General features: G+C 39.9%; 1 protein-coding gene across 3 annotated transcripts in view; it reads left to right on the top strand.

The window, feature by feature from the left end:
- Positions 1-19,932, top strand: part of MYO16 (myosin XVI) — a 360,734-nt gene that overhangs the window by 19,139 nt on the left and 321,663 nt on the right. Inside the window, exon 1 of one of the 3 annotated variants that reach the window (XM_027675111.1) lies at positions 14,323-14,364. The exons of the other annotated variants lie outside the window; for them this stretch is intronic. The gene's annotated coding sequence lies outside the window, so the exon portion shown is untranslated. Of the gene's footprint in view, positions 1-14,322; positions 14,365-19,932 lie in introns of those variants that run through there. 3 annotated transcript variants of the gene reach the window in all.

The following is a 19,932-nucleotide window of genomic DNA, read 5'->3' as shown; positions in this document are numbered from 1 at the left end:
AACCCGATGGGAAGTTTGACTGATTTATCTGCAATTGCCTCCTCTCCTTTTGTTGTGTCATTAGTGGTATACTGAGGAAATGGGACAATAAAGACACACTTTGAGAGGGTATAATGGTCCAGCAATGAAAGATGTTAATGAAGTGTTGGAAAAAAAGCTTTTGGGAGTGGAGTGTTCGCATATCAATATATATTTCCTTTTCAATGGGAAAGGTTCCCTGATATTAATGGCCTGGCCATGATTTAAGGAAAAAGGTGCTGTCTTTCAGCTCTAAACAGACATAAAATGGGAAGGGAAATGAGAAGAAAAATGTGATTGTTCTGTATTTAAAGTATACATTAGTAGACTTTATGAGCTGTGAGTGTAGTGGACAAAAGGATGTATTAAGTGATACAAAATAGGTCCCAAGAGGTTAATTTAATGTTTAGAGCCTAGGCAAAAAAACCCAAACCCTTTAAACTTGCATAGATTGCAAAATTTCCAGTGAAGTGACACAAAGGAAAAACGGAGAAACATTTGGAGGCCTGTGTGAAGCGCTGTTTATGCTGGAGCTGTTGTTCAAGGCTGGTGCCTGGCCAGTTTTAGTCAGAGCAGACTAGAAGCTCTGACATTTGGCCAGAGCTCATTGTTGGGCATAGCTGAGATAATCTGAACTACTTTATCACTAGGTAGCTGATCCAATGAGCTGCTTTAGGGTCCTAGGTCAGCTTCTTCTGCAAGGAAGGTAAGAGAGAAACTTTAAAATCCATTCAGTTAGCTGACACTTTCATCATCTCCAGTGCCAGTCTGCACTGTCTGTCTGTCCTTGCAGAGCTAAGCTTATAGACAACGGTGTTCTCTCACTTTGCTGGGCCATATATGCAAGAACAAATGCATGATGGTGCAGAAGAGATGAGTTACTGCATGTCATGAAGTTACATATTTTATTCTCCTTGTTAATTTGTGATGGCATATGAGGGCAAATTATTTAAAAGGGTTTCCCATAATAGTGGCTGTTTCTCTTCAGTATGGATTAAATTATTCTGGAGATCAGACACTGTTCTTATTCCCTCGAATATTAGTAGGAATTTTTTATTTTAAGTACCTGATCATCATATGGCTATGCCTGTAATGACGACCAAAATCATACGTTTTGCTTGGGGAAAGGATCTATAGCTGCCTTTCTTCCTTCTCTTTACCATTATACAACATATTAAAGAACTTGCATCCTTCAGTCTCTGTTCTCTTTTCCAAATATGGAGATGAGACCGTACCCTGGAGTAGATGTTTGAGCCACTTACATCCTTATGCTGCACAGAGGTGTGTAATGCTGCAGAACTCGGCTGATGGAGGGAGCAGGCTGTGTGTTGTTTATTTTGGGAGATAATGGGCTATAGCAGCTAAAGGGGAGAATACTTGCTACATGGTGCATTCAAATGTAATCTTCATTGTCATTCTGAGCATTGAATAGTTCAGCTAAGCATATGGAATTTGCAATGAAATGCTGCCCAAAACAGTTCATAAATGTTTTATGGTGCCTTGGCTGGTAAGGGGTAAGAAATTTTTAAAGGACAACATGCTGCCCTGTCTGTGCCTCCTGGCCAACTGGCAGACAAATGGAAATGGGTGCAGCTGCAGCAGCTTGTATTCTTATGGCTGTGAAGTGCTTGGATGCAGATTCAATCCAAAATAAAGCTGTCCCAGAGCAAGGTGTCACATAGAGTAACACAATATACATGTATTAGGCTTCAGTCAAAGCATACCAGCTCACCATGCTGGAAAAGTATTTGACTAATGGTTTTAAAAGTTATTTTGCCCAAGTTAAATATGTACTAACTGAACATCGCTGACTCCAGCTCAAGTATCAGTTGATTTTTTAGGTTAGACCTGCCTTGTGAAAGGTGATGTTTTGTTGGCTGACTGGTTGCTTCCTTCTAATACCAGGTATCACTGATTGGGAAGATGTGCAAGGGAGCTGAGTCCTAACTTTCTTTTCCCATTCTCTCAAATATGGAATAATAGAGAAATAGGGCTAGAAAACTTGGAGAAATTCTGTACTTTATCTCTCTGCTCTAAAGAAATAATAATGTCTTCTTATTTTTTCTTAGCCAATATTTGTCTAATTGTGCAGAGGCTGTGAACCTCGAACGCAGGACTTCTAGGAGCAGAAGCTCAGTGAATCAAACTGCAAATGTGGATGGATCAAACTGCATTTGATGATCTGGAAGAATCATAGAATTGTTAAAGTTGGAAAAGACCTCTAAGACCACTAAGTCCAACTGTTAACCCAGCACTTCCATCTTCATCACTTAACCATGTTCCTAAGTGCCACATCTAGACATTTTTGAACACTTCCAGGAATGGCGACTCCACCACATCCCAGGGCAGCCTGTTCTGAAGCTTGATTATCTTTTTGGTGAAGAAATTTTTTCTAATATCCAATCTAAACCTACCCTGGTGCAACTTAAGGCCATTTCCTCCTGTCCAGTCACTTGCTACTTGGGAGAAGAGACCAACTTCCACCTCACTACAACTCCTTTCAGGGAGCAGTAGAGAGCGATAAGGTCTTCCCTGAGCCTCTTTTTCTCCAGGATAAACAACCCCAGCTCCCTCAGCTACTCCTCAATGGACTTGTGCTCCAGATCCTTCTGGACATGCTTCAGCACCTCAATGTCCTTTTTGTAGTGAGGGGCCCAGAAATGTACAGAGGATTTGGGTGCAGCCTCACCACTGCCAAATACAGGGGGACAATCACTGCCCTGCCCCCACTGGCCACACTATTTCTGATACAAGCCAGGATGCCATTGGCTTTCTTGGCCACCTGGGCACACTGCTGGCTTCTGTCCAGCACCCACCTGTCTTCTTCCACCAGGCACCTTTACAGCTGTTCTGCCCCAAGCCAGGAGCGCTTCATGGCGGTGTTCTGAGCCAAGGGCAGGACCTGACATTTGGCCTCGTTGAACCTCATACAGTTGGCCTTGGCCCATGAATCCAGCCTATCCAGATCCCTTTGCAGAGCCTTCCTGCCCTCCAGCAGATGGACAGTTCCATCCAACTTAGTGTCATGTGCATACTGATTGAGGGGGCACTCAATTCCATTTTCCAGACTGTTGAGAAAGATATTAAACAGACTGGCCCCAATACTGAGTCCTGGGGAACACCCACTTGGGACTGCTGCCAGCTGTATGCAACTCCATTCACCACCACTCTCTCGGCCTGCCCATCCTGACGGTTTTTTACTCAGCAAAGAGTACACTTGTCCAAACCATGGACAGCCAGTTTCTCCTGGGGAATGTTGTGGGAAACAGTGTCAAAGACTTTACTAAAGTCTAGATAAACAAAATCCATAGCCTTTCTCTCATCCATTAAGCAGGTTATCTTGTCATAGAAGGAGATCAGAGTCAAGGGAAACCACTGAGGCCACAAAGGGACCCCTGAAGGGAATTCAGTGTGCTGGTATTGCTGGAGTAGAGTTAATTTTCTTCACAGTAGGTAGTGTGGGGCTGTGTTTTGGATTTGGGCTGAAAACAGTGCTGATAACACAGGGATGTTTTAATTATTGCTGAGGAATACTTGCACAGAGTCAAGGCCTTTTCTGCTCTTTGTATCACCTTGCAAGGGACCAGGCTGGAGTGCACAAAAAGTTGACCCAAGGGATATCCCATGGCCTACGGTATCATGCTCAGCAATAAAACAATGGGGACAGCGGGCAGGGGGGACACTGCTCAGGGACTGGCTGGGCATCAGTCAGTTAGTGGAGACCAGTTGTTTTCATTTGTATCACTTGTCTGTCTTGGGTTTTTATTTCTCTCTCTTTGTTATTTTCCTTTCATTATTTATTATTATTACTAATTTATTTTAATATTCAACTATTGTTATCTCAACCCACAAGTTTTCTCACTTTTACTCTTCCCCACATTGTGCTGCTGAGGGAGTGAGCGGCAGCTGTGTGGTGCCAACTTGCTGGCTGGGGTTAAACCATGACAGTCCTCTTTGGTGCCTGAACAGGGACTTGAACAGTTGGAGATGATAACAGACTGACCAGAGCATATTAGAAGGGATTTATATCTGTTAACATTTGCAGGTCATTATATTGATTCATCTGTTTTTGATATTAATTTGTCTGATCTGTGCCATGCTCTTTTTTTTTTGGCTGTATGTTTTAAAGATTGATATTGGCATTTGCAGTTTGCTATGTTCTGTGGTGTCTTGCCTGAGAGATGTGTTACTAAAACACTGACCTTACACTTAATCTGGCATTTGGGCTCTGTGTAAATACATTACTCTACTTGGGGTACCATCTCATGGAGGCAATTAACAATTATATTTCCTCTTCAGAGAGGTTTTTTTGTGGAGGAAATACAGAATGGTTATGTGAAAAGGCTACAGAGGATGTAGACCTGAAGCTGTTAGCTTCCTGTTAACACTTGTTGTGTTAACAGCAGCAAGAAGAATGTAAAGTTAGCATCAGGGCCAGCAAAGAAACTTGAGAGACAATGTTGTGGGTTAGTTTTCAAACGGATGCTCTGACTCAGTGTTAACACTTTTTCTGTGGGAGGTTCTTGTGTCAAGTTCTTCAGGTGTCACCAGCAGCAGGCTTAGTCAGAATTGACAGCACTTGCCATCAGCTCAGTGTCAGACTGTGTGCGTCTGTGACTGTCTCCATCCCGAGGTAAAACTCTCCCACAGGTTAAGCAGTCGTATCCTGCTCTTGCTGTTCCTCTCACCCTCAGCCTTCCTCATGCAGAGAAGCTGAGCTCATACAGGTTCCTTCCCTTGCCTTGCCTTTGACCCCATGCCAGAAGTGTGAATTCTGCATATTAGTACTAAAGCAGGTGCCCTTAATATAATGGTTACATTTATCTTCTCATTTTCCATTTCAAAATGCTTGTTTTTAACACTCAAAAATGTGCCTCCTGGATTTATAATGTGCTGCTCTTACCTTAAAGTTTTTGGATGAGGAAGAAAAGTGAGGAAATTAAAGTATGTCTTCTGTAAGGAAATTTTGAAAAGCAAAGTGGCAAAAATGGCTCTTGCATGTTTTTCGGTCACTCCAGCATTACGTGAGGGTGTACAAAGCCAGAAATGTGGGCAGGAGTAGGCAGGACAAAACCTCACATGAACTGTAATATATAGTCCTGTTTCAGTAAACTGTAGTGTCTTTATTATAAAGCTTTGTCTCATAGGGCTCTGAATCCAATGGTGTGATGAATTGCCCTTAGTGCTAGGTAACCTTTTTAGGAAATTATGATAATGTACAGCTCATTTCAGCATTGTTCCTCACAACGCCTTTTGCAAGGTATAGACAGCAAGGTAGGAGAGCTCATATTTCCTGACATAATGCTTCTCTAATCTATCTACTACAGCGTTTTCCACACTTTCTCCCACCCTTGTCCTCAAAAACAACTGTCTCACCCATTCTTCTTTGATTAATGACTGCTCTAGGTTTACACTTGAGCTCTGTTTTAAAGTATCTGACTTGTCTCTTACAGAAACTTGATCTATTATTTTAGAATAATAATGCTTTCTTTCATCATCCTCAAATCTCAAAGCACCATGCTGTTGGCCAGCTTCCTTTCTTGATGCCTTGTAATGATACTTTTTTTGCCAGAAACAGAGCATTGCATTCTCATCTGAGTTAAAAAACATCTTTGAGTGAAGGTGTTGCTGTACTTTCAGAGTAATGTAGAACCTCATGCCAGGTCTAAGTTCACATGCTCTTAACCTGAGGTATTCCTATAAAGTCAGTGTTAAACCTCCTGTTGATTTCAGTACTACCAGGATAAACTGATATGCTGAAGAGTAATGAATGAAAATTCACAAACATATCCACAGTATTTCTGTTTGATCAACCTAATAACCAACTAATGAACGGTTTGCAGACATGTCTTATTCCAAAAGGTCATGTATCATAGTTAATTTATGCTCAAGGGAATAAATGTTTATAAAAAACCTCACCATTGTCTGTGGGTTTTTTGAGACATTTTGTTCCACTCTTGCAAGCATTTTCAATTAAGTATGTTCACATTCAAGAAGATTAAAAATTGTTATAATCCTAGTTGAACTTGGAATTAGCCTTTTCTCCAACTGCTATGCAGCATTTACAGTAATGAGTTCCACAGCAGCTTTTTGACAAATAGATTTGTCCTTTCCATGGCAAATCCATTAAGAGTACTTGTCTGTGCTGCTGTATTTTTATAACCAAGAATAATGGGTTTACTCATATTTAAAGTTTTTCTTGATATTGAAATTCATTGTTCATGACACCCTTGTTAGCAAAATGCAGTGAACTTGGTTCTCATGCATCCAGAAAGGATAGGTGAATAAGGAAGGAGATCAGGAATGCTTACAGAGCAAGTATGGTACCTTGGCTGGTAGGGACTTGTTTCCTAGCTCAGTTCTGGAGTCTTTCACTTGGCACCTGGGGAACAAAAAGGTCTACAAGCAGCACTGTTATTCCTCTCTTGAGAGTGTTGTTCCCTTTGATGGTCTGGATTTCTTCTGCACATTTTTTCTTCTTCAAAGGAAACAAACAGTCCTTGCTACCGATGTGTGTGTGTGTGTGTGTGTAGCTCTTCCTCCATTTGTTCCTTGAAGTCAAGCATGTAGCAGAGCACTTTGCTTATCCTGCTTCAAGTAAACAGGTCACTCATATTCTTATTTCTCTTTTCAGTCTTTTTAGTATTCTCAAATGGCTGCTTCAGGTCCCTTAGTATGAAACATCAAGGTGTGGCTGTAACATTGTACACATTGCTCACAGGAGTCTGCTGTGCAGGGTCTCTGCCTGAGCTTTGTCCTATAGTATTTAGGACCAGACTGAGCAAACTTCAGGGGTTTTTGTGTGGCCTGAGGATTTTCAAGTTCTTGCCTGGCCAAGCTATCTTTCCAAGTACTGGCTGCTTTGGCAAGAGAAAGGTTCGGCTATGTAGTGCATTAAAAAAAGGTGCAAAAGCTGGAATCAAAGACTCTGCTTCAGCTAAGTTAATGAAAACCAGAAAGATAAGGAGTACTAACAATGTATAAAGCAACTGAAAGTAAAACCTGGAGCCATACTAGAAGGTTCAATAAGTGTCTAATATGAACAGCCTCTCTTGAGTTATCATGAATTTATATACTGCATAACTAAACGAAATTCAGTCTGTCAGGATGAGGTAATGTCAGCCTAGTGATTTGTGCTACATAGCCATTATGCTGTTGATTCAGTGTTTGGACTGTAAAACTAGGAATTGCTTTGTTGTGGTCTTCAGAGATCTGAGTTTAACTTTGGCTGTGCCCCAGGAGTTCTGTTGACACAGTCTGTAAGTTCTTGATTTTTCCGTTTCTTATTTGAATCAGTGAAGTTGCTGTCTTGAGGAAGGTAGAATCCACGTAACAGAAACCCATATATAGGGTAACTAAGAACACATTTATGGAGCCATTTCTTCAATTCATTCCACCCACAATAGAATCATATGCTTAGGCTACCCTGGTCTTCAGCAACTTAAAAAAAAGTAATCTATCAGCTCACCCTGTTACAAGATTCCTATTCATCCAAAATCAATCTTTTAATAATGAGGTCTAGATAATGATGAGCTGCATGAGTTGCCTTGGTAACGTACTGCCTCAAAAGTCTTATGTATAGCTTTTGGACTTGCAGGGGGGATGGAAAAAAATAATCAGTATGCAGAGAAATGTCCATGTTTGTCAAAGGGACAGATCTTGCAGAGAACTTTTTGTCTCATCAAATTCCAGGAAAAATCTTATTTGTTATAGTAGACTATAAAAACTATGGTGATGCTGGATCCAGCTCGTGTGAAATGAGATGCTTTTTTTCTTTCAGACAAAACCAAAATCTGTCTCTAATTAGAACAAAAATGCAGCACAAATGTGATCTCTTTTGGTTATCATATAAAGGCCAGATCCAGAATCAAATATTTCTTTCTGTAGGTGAGGCGCAGAAGGGAGTATCACTAGCTCTACTGTATTTTCTTTCTCTTATGAGGAAGGAATGTCTTTAAAGCACAAGAATCAGTGGTTTTACCAATAGCAAAAAATGCTATTTTTAAAAACATGTTAGATCACCTAGTTTGCAATGACCAACTGTGTTCTGTTATTTAGCAGCATTTCAGGGGCTCTGGCATTTCATGGCCCCTTTCCCTGGAAGAGCATGGTTTCCCAAAAAGCTTCTCATCACTCATTGGTGATGAGTTTTTAGGAAGACAGATAGAAATCCAAGACTTCTGTGAAGCTTTCTCTGTCTCCTAAAGAAGCCTAGCAGTTTGTAAAGTTAAGAGGCTAACTCTGAAACAGGTATTTCTCCACTATCTTTCCTATAAATAATGATGTATTAAGGATCTGCTTTTGTGTTAAGTTGTGGAGTGTAGCCTTAAAAGCTTTTTTTAAATGTTTATTCCTGCCATAAGGTTGGAATGTAAAGAGTTGGCTGGAGCTAACAGCAGGCTAGGGTTTCTGAATAAATGAAACTATACACAAGAAAAAAAGAATTTAATAAATCCAAGTTGTGCTTTAAATTAGAGTTGTGAAATTGTGGAAGAGTGTTATAACCTCATATTTTACTATGCCTCTCTTTTTAGTAACAGATCTATAGCAGGGATAATAACTTTTGAGTCAGGAATTTATCTGATACCATTTGATTGCTTGGTACTCTTATCAGTCCCTCCAGTTGCTCAACTGCTAGTGTGTATTTAGCAATTTCTTCCTTGCCTGTTATCCACTTTGTGTATTTTCTGCCTGGCTTTGGTTGCCTTGTCTGTCAGCTGTCTGCCCCTACAAGGGCTAAATATGTCTGTTATGAAATACAAATAATGATTCACTCAACTCAAAACAACTGCAAAGAATATCTGGTTTTAGTGTTGGTATAGCTACTTCCAAACAATGAGTATGTATTAGTAGAATCTTCTTTATGGGCTAAATTTGTTTGTGGAGTAGAGTTGAATTTTAGTCTTGTCCATATTGGGTAGGTATTCCACAAGTAAACTCCTTCTATAGTAGTGCTCAGACCAGATTCATTTCTTTAAATCAGAGGAGGTATCAAATGCGCTGATTTTTGCAAATTGATTTGGGTAATGCTTTCAGCATATTTCGTCTGTAGATATTGATTATGCCCTGGGTGGGTTAAAGAGATGCTGGGCACATTCATCATGTTATAAGGGGCAGTCAAAATCCCACATTTAGCATGGTGAGTCAAATCATATTAACTGTGCCATAGCAAAGCTAGATGTTCATATCAGTGTATTGGAATCAATGTAACAACTTCACCACATCAAAGCACAAATAAAAATATAAATTTGATAAATGATTAATAAACAGAGCCATTGACAGAAACACAAGGAATGAAGCTGTAGGGAAAACACTAACAATACAAACCAGTGATCCTGTTACATTATCTATTTCATTATCTTGTTGAATGCCTAAAGAAAATTAGGCTTGGTTTTCATGGCTCTCAGTTTTTATGGATATTTTCACTATTGTAACAGCAACTGGTTTTAGTTAGTCTTCTGTATTTAGTTATCACTGGATACCAAACATACTAATCTAATTATTGTGTCAAGTTCAACTATATGAGGAGATACATTTTTTCAGACTAATTTTATATTAATTTGGTATATAAACAAATTATACAGTACTAAGTGATTTTAGGAAAAAGTACCCTTTCATTTTAAAGACCTATTTAATGTTGTGAATTGACAAACGTAAGTGTGAAACAGTATAGCCTTTTCTTCATTTGTTTTGTTAATAAAACTATTCTGTTGTCAGCATGTGCAGGTAAGGGAATAAAGATATGAAAGTAGAAGTTTTGAAGGACCTGATCTAGCAAGGAAAGATGAACAGGATTCAGTTTGCCCTAATGGACTGTGTTAAAAAAAAAGAAGAAGAAAAAGGGCTATGAGATCTTAAGCAACACCACAGTAATCTTTGATGATATTATAAATACCCATGTGCCATTAAAGACAGTCCATTGCATGTCTGTGTTGATCAAGAAAGAAGGGTACAATCAATCAAAACCAATATAATGTCATAGCAATATATGTCAAGCCTAAAATAGCAACTCTAATAAAGATCTTAAATACAAATAAAGATATAGCCAATAGTTTTACTGGATAAGGACTAACTTGCAATCTCTTAATTTTCTGCTTGCACAGCTTGCCTGGTGTGACTTGATAATTGATTATGTTGGCATCAGTTTATTTGCTGACAACCCATTTTGTCTGTTTGAATCACCCATTTTTTCGAGCTAATTTTGTGTTGTTACAATACTGTCCTCTGATTAAAAAAAAAAAAAGAAAAAAAGGCTGCTCAAATTGTTGAATGCTTTTCATCCAGTGTGTTTTACAAGTCTCAAGGTATATTTGCTGTTTTTTACAGAATAAATGCCTGAGAGTCTCAGCAAGTTAAATTCCATTTGTACAGAGCTGCATCTCTGCTGGAAGAATACAAAGGTACCCATGGGTGCATTTTAAAGAAATTATATATAGGGATTGGAAACTTTATGTAAAATCAGAGCTGTCATTCATCTCATTTAGTCTAAACTAAAAAATAACTGAAATCAAAACCGAGATTATGTTATATGACCTTTTGTTTTACTTCAGAATAGTCTGACTGGAAGCCCATGTTGCAGATATGACTGGATATAAAATGGTTTTTGAGATGTGGCTTTGCTCAGAGGGTGGAGATAAAGAAAAATGATTCCTGGCATTTTATGGAGCCCAAAGCTGTCAAACCATTCTAATGTGACTGTGTATCCCTTAAGACTAAGGTCTGTGAAGCATCTACTGCATCTGTGGGTTTATGGCCCTGGGAAATGCCAAGTCTGGAGAGAATCCTGGGTTCCCCAAAGGTGACATCTGTCCTTAGCAAAAGCAAGGCTATGCTGCTGCACTGTGTACGATGGTTCTGTGACTTGGAATTAGTGTTACAGTCTCGTAAGTAACTAAAATGTTGCTCTTATTGTAGCAGTTGCATTGGGTTTGCATGGCCAGATTTTGATAGAAGGGGGACTACAGAGGCAGCTTCTGTAAGAAGCTGCCAGAAGCTTCCCCCTTGTCTGACAGAGCCTATGCCAGCTGGCTCCAGTGGGGACCTGGTGCTGGCCAAGGGCTGAGCCGATTGGTGATGGTGGCAGCACCTCTGGGATAACATCCTTAAGAAGAGGAAAAGAAAAAACAACCTGCTGTGGAACAACAGCCAAAAGAGTGAGACTATGTGAGAGACACAGCCCTGCAGACACCAAGGTCAGTGAAGGAGGGGAAGGAGGTGCTCTGCTAAAGCAGAGATTTCCCTACTGCCTCTGGTATAGACTGTGGTGAGGCAGCTGTGTCCCTGCAGCCCATAGAGGTGCATAGTGGAGCAGAGATCCACCTGCAGCCCATGGAGGGCCCCATGCCAGAGCAGGTGGATGACCAAAGGACGCTGTGACACCATGGAAAGCCTGTGCTGGAGCAGGTTCCTGGCAGGACCTGTGGACCCATTGGAGAGAGGAGCCCATGCTGGAGCAGGTTTGCTGGCAGGACTTGTGACCCCATGCTGAAGTAGACTGTTCTTGAAGGACTGTACCGTGTGGAAGGGATCCATGCTGAAGCAGTTCATAAAGAACTTTAGTCCATGGGAAGAACCTACTTTGGAGAATTTTGTGCCAGATCTGGAAAGCAAAAGGAAAGTGAGGGTGGCATTTCAGTGTCCCTTATGAACCTTCATGTGGATTTGGAGTAGGCTGCTAGTGACATTTGGATTTGTTTGTTGTTAAGTTGGATTTGGTTTTATTTGTGGATTCATAGTTTTGGGATTCTTTAAAGGTTAAGCATTCATGTGGAAGCTGTACTAGTGCTACTGTACTATTTGTTGTTTTCCAAACTGTGTTCATGAGACACATGCCTCTGGGAATGATGCTGAGTATCTCCAAGTATTCATGCCCTGTTCTTGGCCATGAGTTTGTAGTCCCTGTATGCACAGATAGCTCCCATTGGGCCCCTGCTTGTAGTCCATCTGATGAAAGCAGATAATGGCAATGTGATCTGAAGAATTAAATATTTTACTGAGAGGATGAAAGGGATGACTGACAGCAGACAAATTGCTAATGTTTTACTTTACTTAGATGCCTTTGCAGTGTGCTAACTGTAGAAGTTGCAGCAAAGTCACTATAAATTGTGTATTTAGATGAAATAACCTCTCAAATTAGGCAGAATGTAATTCTTTTTTATAACACCTTCTTTAAGCTCCTTAGTTGTCAAAGAGAAAACTAAATATATAAAGAGAATTAATATTGCAAATTGCCTGGAAGCGTAGAGCCATCAGAAATTTTGTTAGGAGAGCAGAGCAATCACTAGCTATTTGCACTACTGTAAGAGTAGTCCATAAGCAGAAAACTATGATTTCCTAGCAGTGTGTAGATATGAATTAATTGTTTTCCTGTTTAGTATCCTCCATCCCACCCATCGCCCCTATTTGACCTGATCCCCAGGGCTCTGCCCCCCTGCACCAAAGCTGGCTTCTCGATGCTTTCAGTGGAAACATCTGTTGTAGTATCATTACTGATTGTACATTGTCTCCTGGAATTTGCAATAACTGTTTTTTGGTTGAGGAAAAAATCAAAGCCATGTTACAGGAAATAGTAATAGGAACCCATTTGCCCATTGTACACAATTAATGCTGTTTTTTGCTGTGTTGAGGAATGATGGAATTTATTTTACAGCAGTTTCATAACTCTTGTGTTTACTTGGAGGGCTGAGTCAGGAACTGAAACAACTTTTACTCAAAAATGCTTTTTTCCATCTTCCCTTTATTCCACACCTTTTCCTTGATATGAGATTAAAAAATCTCCAAAATGCTGGTTTCAGACCTGAAGGGGAAAGAAATTATAGCCCTTTGTTGCAAGTCCATGCAGAGATGACGTGGTACATCTCAGATCACAAACCTTAGTGTGTTATGGTGAGGTGGCAGTAACTTGAATTTCAGCTGTAAAGCTCATACTGTTTCACAGATGTGTTTTACACTTAGCCTAAGGCTGCTAAAGCAGTGTTTAACCTTTGAGCTTAGGCACAGTGAGATCTGAAACAGTGGTGATGTTATTAGGTAGGTAGAAGGAAGTGTCCTGGTATGTTACTGCATTCAGAGATGTGTTGAGTCCAAAGGTATTACTAGTCTCCATGCTGCTTTTCTGTGTTAAGTGTGGTCAGAACCTCGGTGTTTTATGGGGCTTGTCCGAGTGTCTGAGGGCAAATAAACTTCTCTTCTTAAAAAACATTTAGGTCAAGCTGTGGTGCAACCTAGTTCCAACAGAAGTGTTTCCTCTGTGAGTAAGCACAGTTGTGAAGCAGTTGCCAACTTGCGAAGATAAAGACTCATTCAATGAGACAGTTTCAGCTCCCACTCATACTATTGCCCTGGATGGTTGCCTAGTCTCCTCACTATGATCCAAATCTGCGTTTGGGGATGCCCTGATTTGCATAGTATTGATGTGATAGACTTTCTAGCTTTAAAGACTCTGTTGCTTGCTGCACCAGAGATCCTGCTTTTGTTCTCATGTGTTGTTTTGCTTCGAGTTTCATTTTATACAAACTGAGGAGACATACTGCCTCCATTTAGTAATTCAGAATATGCTGCAAGTCCCCACTGATTGTGAGAAGGTTGTGGAAGCAGAAGCTGCGGGAGCATCACTGCCTGCCTTCTGACAGGCTCAGCTCTGCATCCCTTCTGGAGACAAAGCACCATCCCTCTCACTTACTAGCCACCAGCCAGTTTGCTTGTTTCCTAGGGAGGCATGGTGGGGGGGGAGAGGGTCTCTGCTCTCTCCAGGCCACATGATCTGATGGGAAAGCTCCTTAAACTGAGCATGTGTGCACTCCCATGCTAGCATGGTCTGATTTGTGATTTGCATATGCTTGCTTACAGGAGGCAAAAATGCAGGAATGCTGGGGAAGCCCTGAATTTTGGCATTGAGAGTAGTACTGTTTATTTTTCTGGTTGTTCAAGTGTGTCCAAAGGCAGTAGTTGGACTTATAGTCAAAATATGTTCTAGCTTTAAATTTGAGGTAGTAGGTAATTTTTGTAATCAAGCCAAGACCACTACAAATAAATACTGCGAAGGTCATGCTGAAAGATTGCTATATACAGAGTTAAAAATAGTGATGTTAAACCAGTAGCTTAATAGTAAGAAGCACAGATCAATATACATTAAAATATGTTATATGCACCAGGCAGCTATTCACTATCTAGTGTGAGGTGAGCGGCATTGCTTGGCTAACATGTTTCCATGTTGCAGAGTTGCTATGGCAATATCAAACCAATGAATAAACCACATCACAGAGACAGGGAGGTGAGTAAGTGTGAAATTGATTCAGTGGCAAACAGGAATATGTGGGAGCGAAATTGGTCAAGATAAAATTTGTGGTAGGAATATCTATTTATTTTCACATTTTCAATAATTCATTGTAATGACTTTTTTAAGAGATTGAAATCTTGTAGGTATTTTCTTCACCATAAACTCTTATGTATTTTTCATCTGATGCTATGTATGTGTTTCAGCATATATAAGGCATTTAATCCTTTAATAATGAATATAGCTAAATATAAAAAGTACATAATATTTTTTAAAATAAAATAATTGGTAGTCATATAAAATATAGGTATGATAAATTCACTTTACTATAAGTTTTGTTACCAGCTGGTGGCTAATATTGTAGAAGTTGTATTTGAAAGCATGTTTTTACATACATCAGGCTTAAACTTGTTCTTTATTTCTAAATGTGTAGTATAGTGATAGAAGCCACAGATATGTCCTAGAAACACTGTGTTTTGGATAGCACATTGATATAACAAAAGACAGATATCTGTACTTATAAATGGATTGCACAAATATTGATCGTCCTTCATTGCCCCGTTTTGTGATTTATGTGACCAGTGCTTGGAATGTCTTAGGAAGAATATCTTTTGGGATTTTTTTTCCATTTATTTTAAAACTTTCTGTGAGAAGAACAATTACACTAAAATGTGCTATCAGCAGTATATTTCTGGAAAATAAAATACATATCTATGGAAAATAAAATACATATCAGGCATGTTTCTAATTAGGATTTCTATTTTGCTAATTCATCTTGGTTCAGTTGGATGATCAAATAATGATAAATGTTTTAGTCCTGGGAAAGATCCTGCTGCTGAGGAATAGAATGTTATTTTGTTATATGTGAATTATTAATGTTACAAATTGATATTTGCTTAAGACATAAAGAAATCTATTCTTAGAATATACTAGTTTTGTGCAGGAAGTATGCTTCTGTGAGGTTTACTGCTTGTCGTTTGTATGCTGTTAATTCAGTCTAAACTTGCTGCTTATCTATAGCTTAAAAAAAAATCTGACATCTTACATGTGCTTTTCTGTTTCATCTGTATCTCCCCCTATGAGTGTATCTCCACATCCAAGCCCTTTTTATTTGTTCACAAACAAAAATATGTATGTAACAATGCTAAATTAAACAGCATTAAATTCAATTTAATTTTATTTTTTAAGATGTCAGAATAGTCTTATCAATTACAGTTAATAAAATGAAGAATGTAGTTTGTCTGAAGCCGTACTCTGTCACATAAGAGCTATTTGGGTTTGCTGCTGCTGTGGGTTTCTTTAGTTCAAAGCAGAACTGAATAGCTCAGTTTATTTACAGAACGGAAACCAATATTTGTTTGCATTTACCCTTTTGACTTAGTTTTTAGAGAACAACATTTGCCAAATTATTGGCAAAGAAGCTGCTGACCAATGCTTTTTGCATTGGGATGGAATGATAAGGCAAACACAGAGAGAGTGTTGACAGAACACTGAAGCTTTTGTGATTTGGAGTTTTAAGAGTAGGAATAAAGCTGTTCTGTGATGCAACATTTTTGAAGTCCTTCAATCACGTTTTCCTGCATTTCTCTGCAAGTTAAGCTCTGACAAAATAATGTTCCTAAATGCAGTACATGTGCTGATGAGCAGCTGCATCTCAAGAGATTGTTCATTTCTGTTGTTTTCAGATGCAAACAAAATCCCCAGATTAGCTGATCAAACCTAGATAGATCCAAGTTAAACAGATGCAAAAGGAAATTATATAGGCCAAGATCTAGTTTTTGTTGTACACCATATGCACATGAACTGTCTTTCTTCATTTGTCACTGACCATTTTAGCTGTGCACAGCATACAAGACTGGCTGCCCCATAACACCCAGCAGGGACTTTGCAGAGGCAGAGGTGTCACTGTTGCAGCTTCTGCCCCTGGCATGGCCTAGCCCACTGGTGAGCTCTCCTTGAGCTACACCCATTGCCAGGCTGGCCTGGATGAGAACAGACACACACCTGAAATAGTAGAAATGTTCTCTTCAAGGGAAAGTGCTTTCAGAAGAGGCTCGGTTTTCCACTTACTGCTTTGATTTTCTCACTTTTGGTGCATATGGTGCCAAAAGTGCAGAAGAATTCTTGCTGCTTTGAAAACAAAGGAACATCTGTTCCAAAGGGTGTCTGATTGAAAGTCTGCTTATCAGCAATGCTGGGTAAGTGGCCTTGTGTGTGCACAACCCCTGTGGCACTGCAGAAAAGTGGTTCACTTGCAAAATTCTTGGAAGATTTTTTTAAAGCCTGAGTTCTTAACCAGACAGAAGTGGCTAAGAAACAAGTCTTTAGGACAGTGAAGGAAGAAGTATCTCTACAGAAGGCCAGAAGAACCTCTCCAGATCAAGTGGGTTTCTGTTCTCAGCAATGCATATTGCTTCACCTCAGCTTTTTTATCTCCTGTAAAATGAAATTACTTAGCTTAGCTTTACCGAGTATCCAAGCCAAGATAGCTTTCTGTCCCCATCTGTGAGTGGAAAAAACTATACCAAACTAGTGGTACCTCCTCTTCCTGCCCTCTGAAGCAGATGGTGTCAAGGGTTCATTTTGACAGAAGCATGTATCCAGTCTTGTAGTATCCTAGGTGCTCTCTAATGTGATGAGTGCCGTATGCTTCCTCAGCAGCATCCGTGTCCCTTTGCTGGCAGTGCTCACGGTTACAGGGTATACCTGGAATAGCACACACAAAACCAAAAGGATGCAGTTTAGGAGAAATGCATCCAGGCATCTGCTTTAGGTAAGCAGTGGGGCTGAACACCATATGGTGCTGGAAATTTTCTTTTCTCTGGACCATTTTTGGATGTGTGATGCCCTGCGTTGTAAATTATCTTCATGCCAGTCCTTCCAATAAAAGGACAGCTATGGGCATACTGAATGCATAGGGGAAAAAAGAAAAGCTGTTTTTACCTCAGTAGCTAACTGCATCTACACTCCACTTTCTGATCTGTATACATTGCAATATTCAACAGGATGGAAGTGGCATTTTGAGTAAATTTCTCTTTGCTTTTTCTTATACAGAATTCAGCACTGATGTGCTTATGAGGTTGGTCTTACCTTTCTTCACACAATCCCACATGCCAGCAACAAGGCATTGGGAGCAGCAGGGAGAGCCTAGCTCCTTCCACAGCACCCACAGTTTACCTCAGCACAGGGGTGGTAAAAGGTGGGAGCATATTCAGTGAAAGTAGAATGTTATCAAGCACTAATTCCTCTAAATAATATAGTTGTATAAGGCAAAATATTTTCAAAGGATTGTAACCTCACTGGATATGTAGCCTTGAGTAGTAACAAAACCACTTTGTTCTGTGCCAAAAGGCAACATCACACTTGCTAAAAGTCCTTATTTATGTGCAAGTCATTGTTTCTTATGCAGTTAGTGTATTTTCAGTGGATTTTGTTTTTTTTTCTTTGATGTACAGAGAAGGGAGGGAAAGATAGAGTCTGACCATGAGATTTTTTTCACAGAAAGAGTGTTGTCTCAGCCTTTGATTTCAGCCCCTTGACCTCTAGAATTATAACAGTCTGCTGTAACTTTGTATTTACCCTGAGTTACCCTTTTCCATCTTCATGTGACGTTTTCTTTTTTTTTTTTCCAATTTCTTCAGGTTTGGGTCAGCGACCTCTTACGAAAGTCTCGGTCTTTTGTTTTTTTCCCTTGTTTGGTGTTTTTCCAGTCTGGTAGACTGCTTCTGTGCATCGGATATGGAGACTCATACAAAAACTACCAGTGCTCACATGTGCCGATATCCTTTGGATTAGTTTTTACTGAGAAACTGGCTTGCTCCTTTTTAAGTAACTGAGGTAAATTTTCCTTGTTCTTTGGTTTCACTTTTTCCTTTCTTAGAAGTGTGAATTCATCTCTTTAGGAATATTTTAATATAAATTATCTCATTTGAGCACCTCAGCTGACTTTTTATTGTTAGGAAGTTTCAAGAGCAGCTTTTTGAGATTAAAGAAGATACTCAGGTGAAGGCAATTTTCAATTTACTTCAAAGTGCAGGATGGGATACCCACCTGGGACCATGGATGAGAAGCATACCTGTGCCCAGTCTCCAACATTCTTTTTCATGGAGCCATCTAGTCACTTGTCATCTGGTCAGAGCTGTCTAGTGTGGACAAGCGGCACAGGGCAGAAGTCAGAAGGAGTCCAGGAAAGTCTGAAAAGCTTTTTTGGCTTTACCTGGAGAATGTGTTTTCTGGTATCCACTGAGAAATTCTGGGAGAGTCCTTAGTTACTAATGAATGCCCTTTGTACCTTCTTTGGGGTTGGTGACAGTCTCTTCTCAGCTCTTTGGGGACATATGGCTCTTCCTTGAGCATAAAAGTTGCCTTGGCAGCTTGTCTGTATGTTTCAGGAATATGTAGCCATTCATTTGGTAAATCACTTAGGGCAGCCCTGGGTGCCACCCACCACTCTTTCCTGCATAATTGCCAGTGGTTTCTAAGGCCTACCATCAGTCCTCTTTGGGATGCCTGGTTTCCTCTGTCATTCTTCCATGCATCTGTTTGGTTAAGGCTATATTTTCATAAGCTCTCAGGCAAGCTGCACTGCCTGCAGTTACTGTCTGTTTCTTGTGGGATCATATTAGCTGTAGATTTACTTAATTGATATAACTCTATTCTGAAAGCCTTTGTGCCAATACACTGTCTATTAGCTAGATGTTCCAACTAAATAATTATCTTTTTGTGCTGCACTACTGTAAAATGAATAAAGCAAAAGGTTAAGTAGTGGAAATGAGAGCACAGAAATAGTAACAAGTTTGCCTCCTTCCCTAGCAGTTAAAAGAGAATCAAAGCACAGAATCACTGATCCTGTGACTGAATTGTGGCAGTTGTGCCACTACTTGGTGTTTCTGTCTACAATCCATGAGATGCGATGGTGCATCCTGCAGTCCTGGTTCCCTATTTGTTGAGACTAGAGGACCTACAGGAGTTGTCTTGACCTGTCTTTTAAGAATCAGGTGACATGAAGACGGTCAGCTCATCTGCTCATAGTTTATGAATTGAGCTGCATTAATAATGTCTTGAGTGCATAAGTTCCCAAAGAGGCACCAATTTTCTGACCTGTCAGTACCTGTGTTTTTGGTATTTACTCTTTATATTCAAATGCACCAAATTATTTTTTATGCCTATTGTAGGGAACATCATGTATTGCAAACATATTGGAACACCTCTCCTATGAGGAAAAGCTGAAAGAGTTGGCATTGCTGAACCTGGAGAAGACAAGGCTCCAGGGAAACCTTATAGAAGCCTTTCACCACTTAAAGGGGGCTTATGTGAAAGATGGGGACAAACTTCTTATCAGGGTGTGTAGTGAATAGGACAAGGGGTAATGGTTTTAAACTTAAAAGAGTTTATTTCAGTTACATACAAGGAAGAGATTTTTTACAATGATGGTGGTAAAACATTAGACCAGGTTGCTCAGAGAGGTGGTAGATGCCCTGTCCCTGGAAGCATTCAAGGTTAGGTTGGATGGGGCTCTGAGCAACTTGATGCAGGTGAAAATGTCCCTGCTCATTGCACAGGGATTAGACTAGTTGATCTTTAAAGGTCCCTTCCAACCCAAACTATTCTGTGATTCTATGTAGGGGAGTGGACTCCAA

Source organism: Neopelma chrysocephalum, unplaced genomic scaffold (genome assembly GCF_003984885.1).
Source record: "Neopelma chrysocephalum unplaced genomic scaffold, ASM398488v2 Primary Assembly neopelma1_25, whole genome shotgun sequence".
NCBI lineage: Eukaryota > Metazoa > Chordata > Aves > Passeriformes > Pipridae > Neopelma > Neopelma chrysocephalum.
The sequence above is the reverse complement of the archived record's forward strand: the minus strand, read 5'-3'. Positions and strand labels throughout refer to the sequence as shown.